Source organism: Elephas maximus, chromosome 3, assembly GCF_024166365.1.
Source record: "Elephas maximus indicus isolate mEleMax1 chromosome 3, mEleMax1 primary haplotype, whole genome shotgun sequence".
Lineage (NCBI taxonomy): Eukaryota > Metazoa > Chordata > Mammalia > Proboscidea > Elephantidae > Elephas > Elephas maximus.
Window position 1 is genome coordinate 62,654,561 of NC_064821.1, and position 12,684 is coordinate 62,667,244.

Consider the following 12,684-nt stretch of genomic DNA (forward strand, 5'->3'; position numbering starts at 1 on the left):
GAATGAAGTAATGGGCCTTCTCGGCACTCCATCCGTCTCCGGCTGACAGGCGCGCTCAGAGCCCGGGCTGCTCTGTATAAACGCTGTCACCCTGCCATCCCTAAGCAGGCAGCTTCCTCCGGGAAACTGTAATCAAGGCCTCCCGCACCCGCAGCTGGCCCTGTCAGCAGCTCATAAATCACAGCTGCCTTCCCGGAAAGCAGAGGGAGAGACAGACAGGGTGACGGGGAGACAGACGAGGCTGGGCAAGGAAGAGACGGTGGGACAGGCGGTCAGGGAGAGAGAGAGGTAACGAGGGCATGCTCCAGGGAGGGACCGTCAGGGAGGGGCCAGCAGGGAGGGGCCCACAGACAAAGCAAGGAGAAAGACTAAAAGAATAAAAAAGAAAAAAAAAAAACGAGGGTCAGAGACAGGGAGGCAGAAGGACAGGTCGACAGTGACACATGAGAAAGGAGAAGAGAAAACAGAGACACAAAGAGAAAGAGACTTGAAGAGAGGGGAGGCACACAGAAAAAGAGAGACAGACAGAGACATGGAGAGATAAAGACAGAAACACAGAGATGGAGACAGAGAGAAAGAGATAGACAGACTCACAGAGATAGAGAGAGAGATGGAGATGGAAAGAGACAGAGATACAGAGAGAGATGGAGACAGGGAGAAAGAGACAGAGAGAGATGGAGATGGAGAAAGAGACAGAGAGAGATGGAGATGGAGAAAAAGGCAAAAGTGGAGACTAGAAGAAAGGTAAGGAAACAGCAAGGAGAAAAGCTAAGTCATAAAGATGAAGGAACGCAAAGGAGAAGCCCATAGAGACAAAGACTGAAGGGAGGGGAGAGAGAGAGGGGTGGGCACATGCTGGGCAGGGGCCACAGTTGGGACCAGAGGCAGAGTTCCAAGCAATGGGCAGCTGGTCCAGACCTTTGGCTGGAGGGGGGACCAGGGAGCATCAGCCTTTTCTCCACCCAAACCCCTGACAGGGTCCCACAGCTCCCCTGGCCTGGGCTCAGTGGTACCAGCATTCTGTACCCTCTCCCCGCAGACTTAACCCTGCCATGTTTTGTAGGCAGCCAGGGGGAGGGCTGAGGTAGGGGGAGAGAAGAGGAGGGAGGGTGGCTGCAGCCTCCTGGACGCCCAACCCGTGGGCCTTCATCTCAGATCCACTCGCCCTGGGAAGTCCCAGGATCCTTTGAGGAGAGACAAGGGACTCGCCCAGCAGCCATGGGGATACCTGGGCCTTGCAGCCACCCCGTGTCCTACACACTCTCATGCTTCCCGGTGAGTGTGTATACACACAGGCCACATGCACACCCATGCACATGTGTGAGGCCCACACACATTTGCAGGGGAATTCATATGGAGTAGACAGGGAAATGTTGATGCTCAAAGCCCAGCTGGCCAGACAACCAACCGACCAACATCTGAGTGGAGATGGATACGCAGCTTAGGAAAGCCATGGCCTGGGTCCAAGGACAGACACTTGAAGCCAGTTGTCAGGACGTTGTTGTTGTTAGGTGCCGTCAAGTTGGCTCCAACTCATAACTACCTTATGTATAACAGAAGAAAACATTGCCAGGTCCTGTGCCATCTTCATGATTGTTGGTGTGTTTGAGTCCATTGTTGCAGTTATTGTGTTTGCCTAATTTTTCCTGACCCTCTACCAACCATGATGTCCTTTTCTAGCAACTGGCCTTTCCTGATGATGTGTCCAAAGAAAGCAAGCCAAACCCTCGCCATCCTTGCTTCTAAAGAGCATTCTGGTTGTATTTCTTTGAACACTGATTCATTCATTCTTCTGGCCATCCACAGGATATTTGATATTTTTCACCAACACTGCAATTCAAATGCATTAATTTTTCTTCTGTCTCCCATTTGCATTGTCCAGCTTTTGCAAGCATATGAGGCCGTTGAAAAGACCATGGCTTAGGTCAGGCACACCTTAGTCATCAAAGTGATATCCTTGCTTTTTAGAACTTTAAAGAGCTCTTTTTGCAGCACATTTGCCCAATGCATTTTATTTCTTGACTACTGCTTCCACAGATGTTAATTGTTGATCCAAGTATCCAAGAATAATTTCATTCTACTGTCTGCATGTAGGTGGCATTTAAAGTCATGGAGCTGATTAAGGTCACTGAAGGAGTGAGTGTGGCTACTCCAGAAACACAGCCTGGGGCCCCATGTCACAAGAGACAGCTGTATCCCAGAGGCCAAGCCAAGGAAGTGTCTCAAGAGGGGGAATTGATCAACAATCAGTCCTGCAAGAGGCTGAGAAAGTTGAGGACTGAGAATTGATCATTGGATTTAGCAGCATAGAAGCCTTTGGAGACCGTGACAGGAGCAGTTGTGGGGAAGCTGGAGGAGGTTCACAAAAGGATGAGAGAAGAGGAACTGGCGACAAGGAGTGTGGATATTCCTTTGGAGAGTTTTGATGAAATAGGAAGCAAAAAATGAGGGATATGTTGAATCAAGAGAGGGTGTCTTAGTTACCTATTGCTGTTATAACAGAAATACCACAAGTGGATGACTCCAACAATAGTTTATTCTCTCACAGTCTAGTAGGCTGGAAGTCCATATTCAGGGCATCAGCTCCAGGGAAAGTTTTTCTCTCTCTGTTGGCTCTGGAGGAAGGTCCTTGTCATCAATCTTCCCCTGGACGAGGAGCTTCTCCACGCAGGAATCTCTGGTCCAAAGGACGTGCTCTGCTCCTGGCACTGCTTTCTTGGTGGTATGAGGTCCCTATGTCTCTCTGCTTGCGTCTTTCTTTTACCTCTCAGAAGAGACTGGCTTAAGACATAATCTAATCTTGTAGATTGAGTACTGCCTCATTAACATAACTGCCACTAATCCTACCTCATTAACATCATAGAGATAGGATTCACAACACATAGGAAAATCACATCAGATGAAAAAAGGGTGGACAATCACGCAATACTGGGAATCATGGCCTAGCCAAATTGATACACATATTTTGGGGGGACATAATTCAATCCATGAGAGAGGGCTTTTTTTGTGTGTGTGCTTTAGGTGAAAGTTTACAGCTCAAGTTAATTTCTCATACAAAAATGTATACACATATTGTTATGTGACACTAGTTACAATTCCTATAATGTAACAGCACACTCCCCCTTTCCACCTAGAGTTTCCTGTGTCCACCCAACTGGCTCCTGTCCCTTTCTGCCTTCTCATCCTGCCTCCAGATAGGAGCCACCCATTTAGTCTCTTGTATCTGCTTGGACACACTCTTCACAAGTATTATTTTGTGTTTTATTGTCGAATCTAATCTTTGTCTGAAGAGTGGGCTTCGGGAATGATTTTAGTTCTGGGTTAACAGAACATCTGGGGGCCATGGCTTTGAGGGTTCCTCTAGTCTCAGTCAGACTATTAAATCTGGTCTTTTTTACTAAAATTTGAGTTCTGTACCACCCTTTTCTCCTGCTCTGTCAGGGACTCTTTGTTGTGTTCCCTGTCAGGGCAGTCATTTGTTGTAGCCGGGCACTGTCTAGTTCTTCTGGTCTCAGACTGATGGAGTCTCTGGTTTATGTGGCCCTTTTGTCTCTTGGGCTAATATTTTCCTTGCGTCTTCGGTGTTCTTCATTCTCCTTTGCTCCGGTTGGGTCGGGACTAGTTGATGCATCTTAGATGGCCACTCATAAGCTTTTAAGACCTCAGACGTCACTCACCAAAGTGAGATGCAAACATTTTCTTAATAAAGTTTGGTATGCCAATTGACCTAGATGTCTCCTGAAACAATGTTCTCCAGACCCCAGCCCCTGCTACTCTGTCCCTTGAAGTCTTTGGTTGTGTTCAGGAAACTTCTTAGCTTTTGGTTTAGCCCAGTTCTGCTGACTTTGCCTGTATTGTGTGTTGTCCTTCCCTTCACCTAAGGTAATTCTTGTCTACTATCTAGTTAGTGAATTCTCCTCTCCCTCCCTCCGCACCCTCGTAACCATTAAAGAATGTTTCTTCTGTGTTTAAAACTTTTCTTGGTTTCTTATTATAGTGGTCTCATACAACATTTGTCCTTTTGCAACTGACAAATTTCACTCAGCATAATGCCTTCCGGATTCATCCATGTTGTGAGATGTTTTGCAGATTCATCACTGTTCTTTACCGTTGAGTAGTATGCCGTTGTGTGTATGTACCATTATTTGTTCATCCATTCGTCTGTGTTGATGGGCACCTATGTTGTTTCCATCTTTTGGCTATTTTGAACAGTGCTGTAATGAACAGTGCATATATCTATTTATGTGACAGCTCTTATTTCTCTAGGATATATTCCAAGGAGTGGGATTGCTGGATCATATGGTACATCAATTTCTAGCTTTTTATGGAAGCACCAAATTGATTTCCAAAGTGGTTGTACCATTTTACATTCCCACGAGCAGTGTATAAGTGTTCCAGTCTCTCTACAACCTGACAGAGGGCTTTTTAAAATAGTCTTTTTATTTTGGAATAATTTTAGATTCACAGAAAAGTTGTAAAGATGATACAGAGTCCCATATAGCCTTCGCCCACTTTCCCCAAATGTTAGCATCTTCCTTAACTGGGTTCATTTGTTAAAACCAGAACATTAAAGTCGGTGCAATACTACTTACTAAGCTAGAGGCTTTATTTGGGTTTCACCAGGTTTTTCATTAATGCCCCTTTTCTGTTCCAGGATCCAGTCCAATCCAGGATGTTGTTGTTGCTGTGTGCCGTCGAGTCGATTCTGACTCAGAGTGACCCCATGTAACAGAGTTGAACTACCCCATAGGGTTTCCTAGGCTGTAATCTTTCTGGGAGCAGATTGCCAGGTCTTTTCTCCTGTGGAGCTGCTGGTGGATTCAAACCACAGGCTTCTGGTTAGCAGCCAAGCACATATCCGTTAGCGCCACCACAGCTCCTCCAGTCCAGGATACCATGTTGCATTTAAAAGAGTCTTTTATTTTATTTTACTTTACTTATTTTTTAAGCATGTGGGACTGCATTAGTTTCCTAGGGCTGTGGTAACAAAATAGCACAAGTTGGATGAATTATAAGGACAGGAATCTATTGTCTGGAGGCTAGAAGTCCAAATCAACAAGTCGATTGGGCCATGTTCCTTCTGAACACTCTAGGGGAAGAGCCCATCTTGTCTCTCTCAGCTCTGGCAGCCCCAGGTGTTCCTTGGCTTGTAGATCCATCTTTACATGGTCATCTTCCTTGTGTATGAGTCTGTCTGTGTCTCTTCTCCTCTTTCATAGGACACCACTCAGATTGGATTAGGACCCACCCTACTCTGGAATGATCTCATGTTAACTGATAACATCTTAAAAGACCCTATTTCCAAACAAGGTCACATTCACAGGTACTGGGGGTTGAGACTTCAACATATCTTTTGGGGGGACACCGTTCAACCCACAATAGGGACCTTACAGCCTGTTTGTATGCCGATGAAAATGGTCTAGTAGAAGGGAGAAAACTGATGACGAAAGCAAGAGAGAGGGGATAATTTCTGAAGCTCTGTCCTCACAGCGGTGTGAGGGGCTGGGAACAGGGACACCAGTGGTCCTATTAGTTTCTGTGTGGCAGCTGCCTTGAACTGAGGCTATCCAAAATAAGCAGTCATGACTGCTTACCCGTATACAGTGCTTCGTGCTTATAGACTACCTCCGCACACAATTTCATTTTGAAAAACACCCCCAAGAGAAAAACAACCCAAGAGGCAGGTTGAGTGGCTGAGGAAAAAGGTCTGGAAAACAACAGGGATGTCCCCAAGGCCATACAGCAGTAGCGGCAGAGCCAGGCCTTTAGGTCGAGAGTCCTGACTCCAGGACTGAGCCTTCTCTGTCCATTCACTCCCCAACCCCCAGTGCCGTAGAGTCGATTTCGACTCACAGCGACCCTATACGACAGAGTAGGACTGCCCCACCACTGCAGCCAGTATATTCTGGGTATTTGAGGCTGGAAAGGGCTCGACTGGGAGCAAACACAGAAAAAAAGAAGTAAAGCCCCCCACACTTGGGGCATTAACTCTGGGACTTGGAAGCTGCAGGTGGGTGTGGTGGCGGTCCAGCAGGGAACCAACAAACAGAAGGGACAGGTTGGAGCCACAAAGCCAGGTGGGGCCAAGCAGAGGACATGGGCCAGGACAGAGCCAAGACATCCCTTTGCGTCCTGGTGAGTGGGGTTTGTGGTTAATCCCAGCCTTCTCTACACTCCTTCCATGTGTTTCCTACAATTTACTGTATGTATAGAGTGAGCTTTGCTCTTTTCAACTAATCAGACTGATGTCTTCACTAAACAAACAGTCAACCATCCAACCAACCAATCAACCAATCCCCTTTCTGCTATTTAAGGAGTGAGACCTAAAGCCAACATCCCGATGCCTGGTTGTGGAGATTAAGTCAGCACATAGCTAGGCCAGAGGCACTGGCCACCAAACCAGCCTTTATACACACACACACACATAATCATACATGGACACGTAACCATATGGGCACACACATGCAATCACACTTACATACAATAACACACAGTCATATACACACGACCACACACACACATGCAATCAATTACACACACACACACACACACACACAGGCATGCTGCAACTTGTTCCCCCCACCCCTCTTCTGGAGACCACTTCACCCTAGCAGAAGTCCGTTATCCCTTATCTGAAGCCCTTGGGGCCACATTTGTTTCCAAGTTCAGAATGCTACAGATTTTAGAAGGGGAATTCAGTATGTAAACTGTAGAATTTATAACAACGCCTGTGGGGCCTGGGCAGCACTCTGTACCAAAACACGTGAGTATTTCTGTAGCAAACTGTATGAATAGTCACCGTAAATGGGAAAAATAAAGACTATAAGCTGCCTCGCGACAATTTAACTTGGGTTTTACAGAGAGGAGTTAAGAGAAAGCCTACCTTTTGGAGCGTCCTGAATTTCAGGACTGCAAGTAAGGGGTGCCTCTCAGAGACCCCTGAGCTGGTAAGCTGCCCAGCCCTGGTGCACACTGACCACACAGGTGTTCGTTTCTTCGTGATGGATGTCAGGAGCCACGTTCTTCTCGTGGAAGCAGGAGGGACAGGCTAAGTGTATGTGTCTGTGTGCGTGTGCACATGCGTGTGTATATGCCAGGGCCGTGTATCACCCCTCTGAATTCCTGAGTCTTTCTAGCTCAGAACTGGAAGGGGCCTCAGGGGCATCTCTTGAATCTTGTCGACAACATCCCCATCAAGTGGTCACCCAGCTTCTGCAGCTCCCCTGCCCCCCATCCTTCTTCCCAACCATCCCTCCTCCCTCCATCCTGACCACCCCTTTCCTATACCTCCTGGACCTCACCACCCTCCTCCTCCTGCAGCCCAGGAAACAAGGTAAGAGAATGGAGCAGTCCTATAGGTCATCAGCAAAATTCCCCAGAGGGAACTGCTAGCACGTTGTGAACATGGGCCACTTCAGGTTCTAGAGCACCTCAAGCCCCAGCTTTAGTGTGTCCAAAATTCTGGCCAATGAGTCAACTTAAAAACGAGGGTTCCTTGTCGCCTGCCTGCTTAAAAGCCAGCTTAGGAAAGGACAAATCTCCTCAGGCCTATGGATAATCACACGCCCCCCTTCCCTTGGGGTCTTTTTTTATTTTGTATTATTTTTTTTGTAAGGATTTTCTTAATTTTTAAGGTTTTTTGCCTAGCAATTTTTTAAAAAAGTTTTCTAAAAACTTCTTGTTTTGAGATAATTTCAAACTTACAGAAAAGATGCAAGAATAGTACAAAGACCTCTTGTATATAGCCTTTAACCATATTGGGCATTTTTAACATTTTGCCATATTTGGTTTATAGTTCCCTGTGTGTGTGTATGTATATATATACATTTTGTGTATATATATATATATATACACACACACATAGAAACCCTGGTGGCATAGTGGTTTAGTGCTACGGCTGGTAACCAAAAGGTGAGCAGTTCGAATCTACAAGGCACTCCTTGGAAGCTCTATGGGGCAGTTCTACTCTGTCCTATAGGGTTGCTATGAGTCGGAATCGACTCCACGGCAATGGGTTTTGTTTTTTTTTTTTAGTTTATATATGTATATATATATTCTTTTTTTTTTTTTTTTCAGGACCGTTGCAGCATAGGCTGTACACATCATGGTGTCCTTCACCTTCATACTTCAGGGTCTATTTTCTAAGAACACAGATCTTCTCTTACATAACCACAGAACATTATACAATCCTGGGAACGTAACACGTATACAACACTCTTATCTAGTCCACAGCTCTCCTGGGGGTTGCGATGTCACTTTCCTCGAGATTTCTTGGACAGGTTGTCTGTGTCTGGGGGAAATCCTGGTGCTGAGCAATGTGAGTTCCAGTCATGGCTTCCTTGGGTTAATCTGGACTTCAGACATGAACTAACCCAGGGGTTTTCAAACCATGCACCACGGAACCCTAGGGGCTCCACTGAGGGAGGGGAGGCAGCACTTTGGAGTGGGATTTGTTTGAAGAAAAAACTCTAAAGAAAAAAGGTGGGAAACCACTGAGATGCCAGTCCAGTCTGCTCACTTCACATTGGAGGGCAGAAGCTTAGAGAGGCAAGCACCTGCCCCATGCCACGCTGGGAGCTAGTGGTCAGTCGAGCTGGGATCTAAAACCAAGTCATTTATTCATTTAACCGACATGTGAAGACGAGCCCCACAGCCTCATTAACTTTGTGAGAATGTGCTCCTGTTCCCTGTACAGCTCTCCCGGGGTAGCCCTGAGCTTCCATTTTAATCCAGCGACCCCAGGGAAGGGGAAATTGCCTGTGAAGCAACAGCAGCTTTTCCCAAGGACAAACATTTGTTCAATCAGCAAACTTTTGAACATTCAACAAACATTGTTCCGTTCAACAAATATTTGTTCACTCGCAGTGTTGACTCAGTACCTGCCTTGTGCCTATTGCTGGGCAGGGGTTGAAGACATGGTGTTAGGCACAGAGAGCTAGGTGGCATGAAGCCCAGGTCTGTCCCTGGCAAGGACTACAGATGGCATAATCTCTTCTTCAATATCTCCCCTGTCCCTGTGTCTGCCACCCCATTATACAGCAGAAGAGGGTGGGACTGCCCCAGCCCCTTGCTCCCAGGGCTCACTCCCAAACCCCTTCTTTATAAACAAAGCCCTTCCCATCAACAAGGGGAACCTCCTGTCCCAGAACAGCTTGAACGGACTCTGGTAGATGCTTTCGAGAGAGGAATTGGGCAAGAGTTATTGGAAATCTCTCAAATGTGTATAACCTTTGAGCGATTCCACTTCTAGGAATTTAATCTAAGGAACTTATCACGGGACATGCTGAGTGTAGCCTCAAGGATTGCTTGTAAGAGTGAAAACTAGAAATCAACCTGACTGTTGACTTAGATAGGAATATAATGGCTCATCCATGCCATAGAACGCCAGGTGTTGTTATTTTCATAATTTTTTGTTGTTGTTGAAAATATACACAGCAGAACATATACCAATTCAACAATCTCTACATGTACAATTGAGTGACACTGATTACATTCTTTGAGTTGTGCAACCCTTCTCATCCTCCTTTTCTGAGTTGTTCCTCCCCATCAGCATAAACTCTCTGTCCTCTAAGTTTCCTATCTAATCTTTTGAGTTGCTGTTGTCAATTTGATCCCATATAGATAGATCTTAAAAGAGCACAATACTCAAAGCAGACATTCTTTACTAGTTAAGCTAAATTATTGTTTGGTTGGAAACCCTGGTGGCGTAGTGGTTAAGTGCTACGGCTGCTAACCAAGAGGTCGGCAGTTTGAATCCACCAGGCGCTCCTTGGAAACTCTATGGGGCAGTTCTACTCTCCTATAGGGTCGCTATGAGTCGGAATCGACTCGACGGCAGCGGGTTTGGTTTTAAGAAGACTTGAGGGGACATTTTTGGTTTAAGGTTTAAAGAGTATCTCAGGGCAATAGTGTCAGGGGATCATCCAGCCTCCACGGCTCCAAACAGTCTGGATTCCATGAGAATTTGAAACTCTGTTCTGCATTTCCCTCCTCTTAGACATTTTTATCAAAATGTTCACCAGTCGTAGCTGGGCACTATTCAGTTCTTTTGGGCTTATGGCAAAGGGGCCAGTTGTTCATGGAGGCAATTAGCCACACGTTTCATGTCCTCGTTCTATTCCCGACTCTCCTTCTTCCTCTGTTGCCCCAGGTGAATAGAGATCAATTGTTGTACCTTGTTGTACCATTGTGTCCTCTGATAACAATGGAGAGGAGGATATGAAATGACAGGCAAGAAAGTTCCCAAAATATTAAGAAAAGAAAATTCAAAATAGTTTTCATTCAATGATCCTAGGTTTTAAGCAATTTGCACACACACAGAAAAACATCAGGAGGGATATATCCTGAAAAGTTTAAAAATTAATTATCTCTGCACAGAAGGATTACAAATGATTAACATTTTGTTTTTTTTAATTATGCCCTCCTGATTTTCTAAAAATTCTGCAATGAACATGGATTAGTATTATAATTAGAAAATAATACACGAAAGTGTAACCTTTTCATTAAATTCAATGAGACACTAGTCATTAATCCTTCCCCTGGTATTTCTTATGCAACATTCAGCTGCAAACCTTTTTTACAGACACGACACCATTTACAGAAATTTGCCCAAGAAAAACATATGACCCTCCACCCCAAGTGACACTCATTATGATCACATCAGCCCTGCTGGGCCCTGGACTTTTTGTTTCACTTGTACTTGAGCACACGTGTGCACACAGATGTATTTCTTAGGCATGGGGCATGCTGCCAGCGGATGGTAAAATAGGAGTTGGGATGGCCATCCCAAACCCAGAGAAGAGAATGATCTTTGAACAGCAGAGTCAGCTCTTGAAGCTACTTCCATCATTCCCTGGAGGATGGACCCTGGGACTCCCTCCTCATTGTTCCCCACCCCACCCCAACCACAAATACACACTTTTAACACCAAGGCATGATTCCTCTTTGCTGGGAGAAGAATGGAAACAAAATGATTAAAAAATATATGGTTATCTCTCATGTCTGCAGAATTCCCACTATGCATGCTCTGGCTGGTGTTCACACACATGTGGTGTGGTACTGAGTACATGGCATTTGTGTGTGTAATACTCACAGGCACATGCATTCTTGGTGGGTACATACCTGAGCCCACACATATGGGCAGCCTGATACCATGAAAAGGGTCAGATGTCCTGGCTTCTAAGCCCAGCTTTGCTGCTCACTAACCTTGTGATATGGGCAGGTCGTGCCTCTCAGAGACACTGTTCCGTCTCCTGTGAAGTAGGAAGGATAGGTGTGGCCACGCTTTATAAACTCTAAAATACCAGCCACACTGGAGGACCCGTTATCATTACCTATATATGAGCTCATATTTAGATAAGTCATAGTAAAATCATGAACCAGGAAACCCGTTGCCACTGAGTTGCTTCTGATTCATGGTGACCCCATGCAAGTCAAAATAGAGCTTGGCTGCATAGAGTTTTCAATAACTGATCTTTCCAGGCCTTTCTTCCCTGATGCTTCTTTCCGGGTGGACTCAAACCTCCAACCTTTCTGTTAGCAGCTGACCTTGTTAATTATTTGCACCACCCAGGACTCCAATACCAAACCCAGTGCCGTCGAGTGATTCTGACTCATAGCGACCCTACAGTAATCATAAAACCTGTTGCTGTCCAGTCAATTCTGACTCCTAGCAACCGTATAGGACAGAGTAGAACCACCCCGCAGGGCTTCCAAGGGTGTAATCTTTACAGAAGCAAACTGCCACATCTTTCTCCAGAGAAGTGGCTGGTGGGTTGAACTGCCAACCTTGTGGTTAGCAGCTGAGCCCTTAACCACTTTGCCACCAAGAATCCTTGTAGTAATCACGTTGCTGTTGCGGTTAGGTGCCGTCCAGTTGGTTCGGACTCATAGTGACCCTATGTATAACAGAATGAAACTCTGCCCAGTCAGAGTGCTATGCACCTGCCCCTCCCCTGCCTCTGCCTTGAGCCCCCAGATGCTGTTACCACGGACCCCTTCCTCTTCTGCTCACCTCTCTCTTTGGGACTGCACGTGTTAATTACAAGATCTTAGCCTTTTCAAATCTAGCTCTGGAAAGGATCTTGGAAGTTACCTAGTCAAAGAAGCCTGAGCCTTTGCTATCCCAGAGACGACCCCAGGCCTGGGCAGAATCCCTGGTACACAGGACAGAGTCCCTGGCTTTGGGCATGTGGCTTCAGCCCGCTAGGACAGCTCCAGCCGCTCCATGCTGAGCCATGGCAGGAGCTCCCAGGAGAGCGGAACCTGCAGACCCAGGAACTCACACTAGCCTGCCCCAGCAAGCCAGCCCCAGGGACCCTGCTGGCGCAGCCATCCAGGCTGCGATTTATGCGCTCCTTTTGGACACGTTAAAGATCACATTAAGTGCAATAAATGTAGATCACGCTCTTAAATAAGCAAGAGATTTATCCCCGGATCCTCTCCTCAGGGGCCAGCCCCATAAATCCTGCCCAAGCCTGTCGGCCAACGAATGGGGGAGGGAAGGCGAGAGCGGAAAGGAGTGGGGAAGGGGCGAGGCTCCAGGTAAAGAATGGCTGAGCAGAGGGGGGGGCTATGGGGCTAGAGACGGGCTGCGCAGAGATGGAGCCTCAGTCGGCCGCCCTACCCCAGCCCCGGCCATCCCCTCCCTGCCCCCCTCCCTCCCGCCAGCCCCTTCCCCCTCCT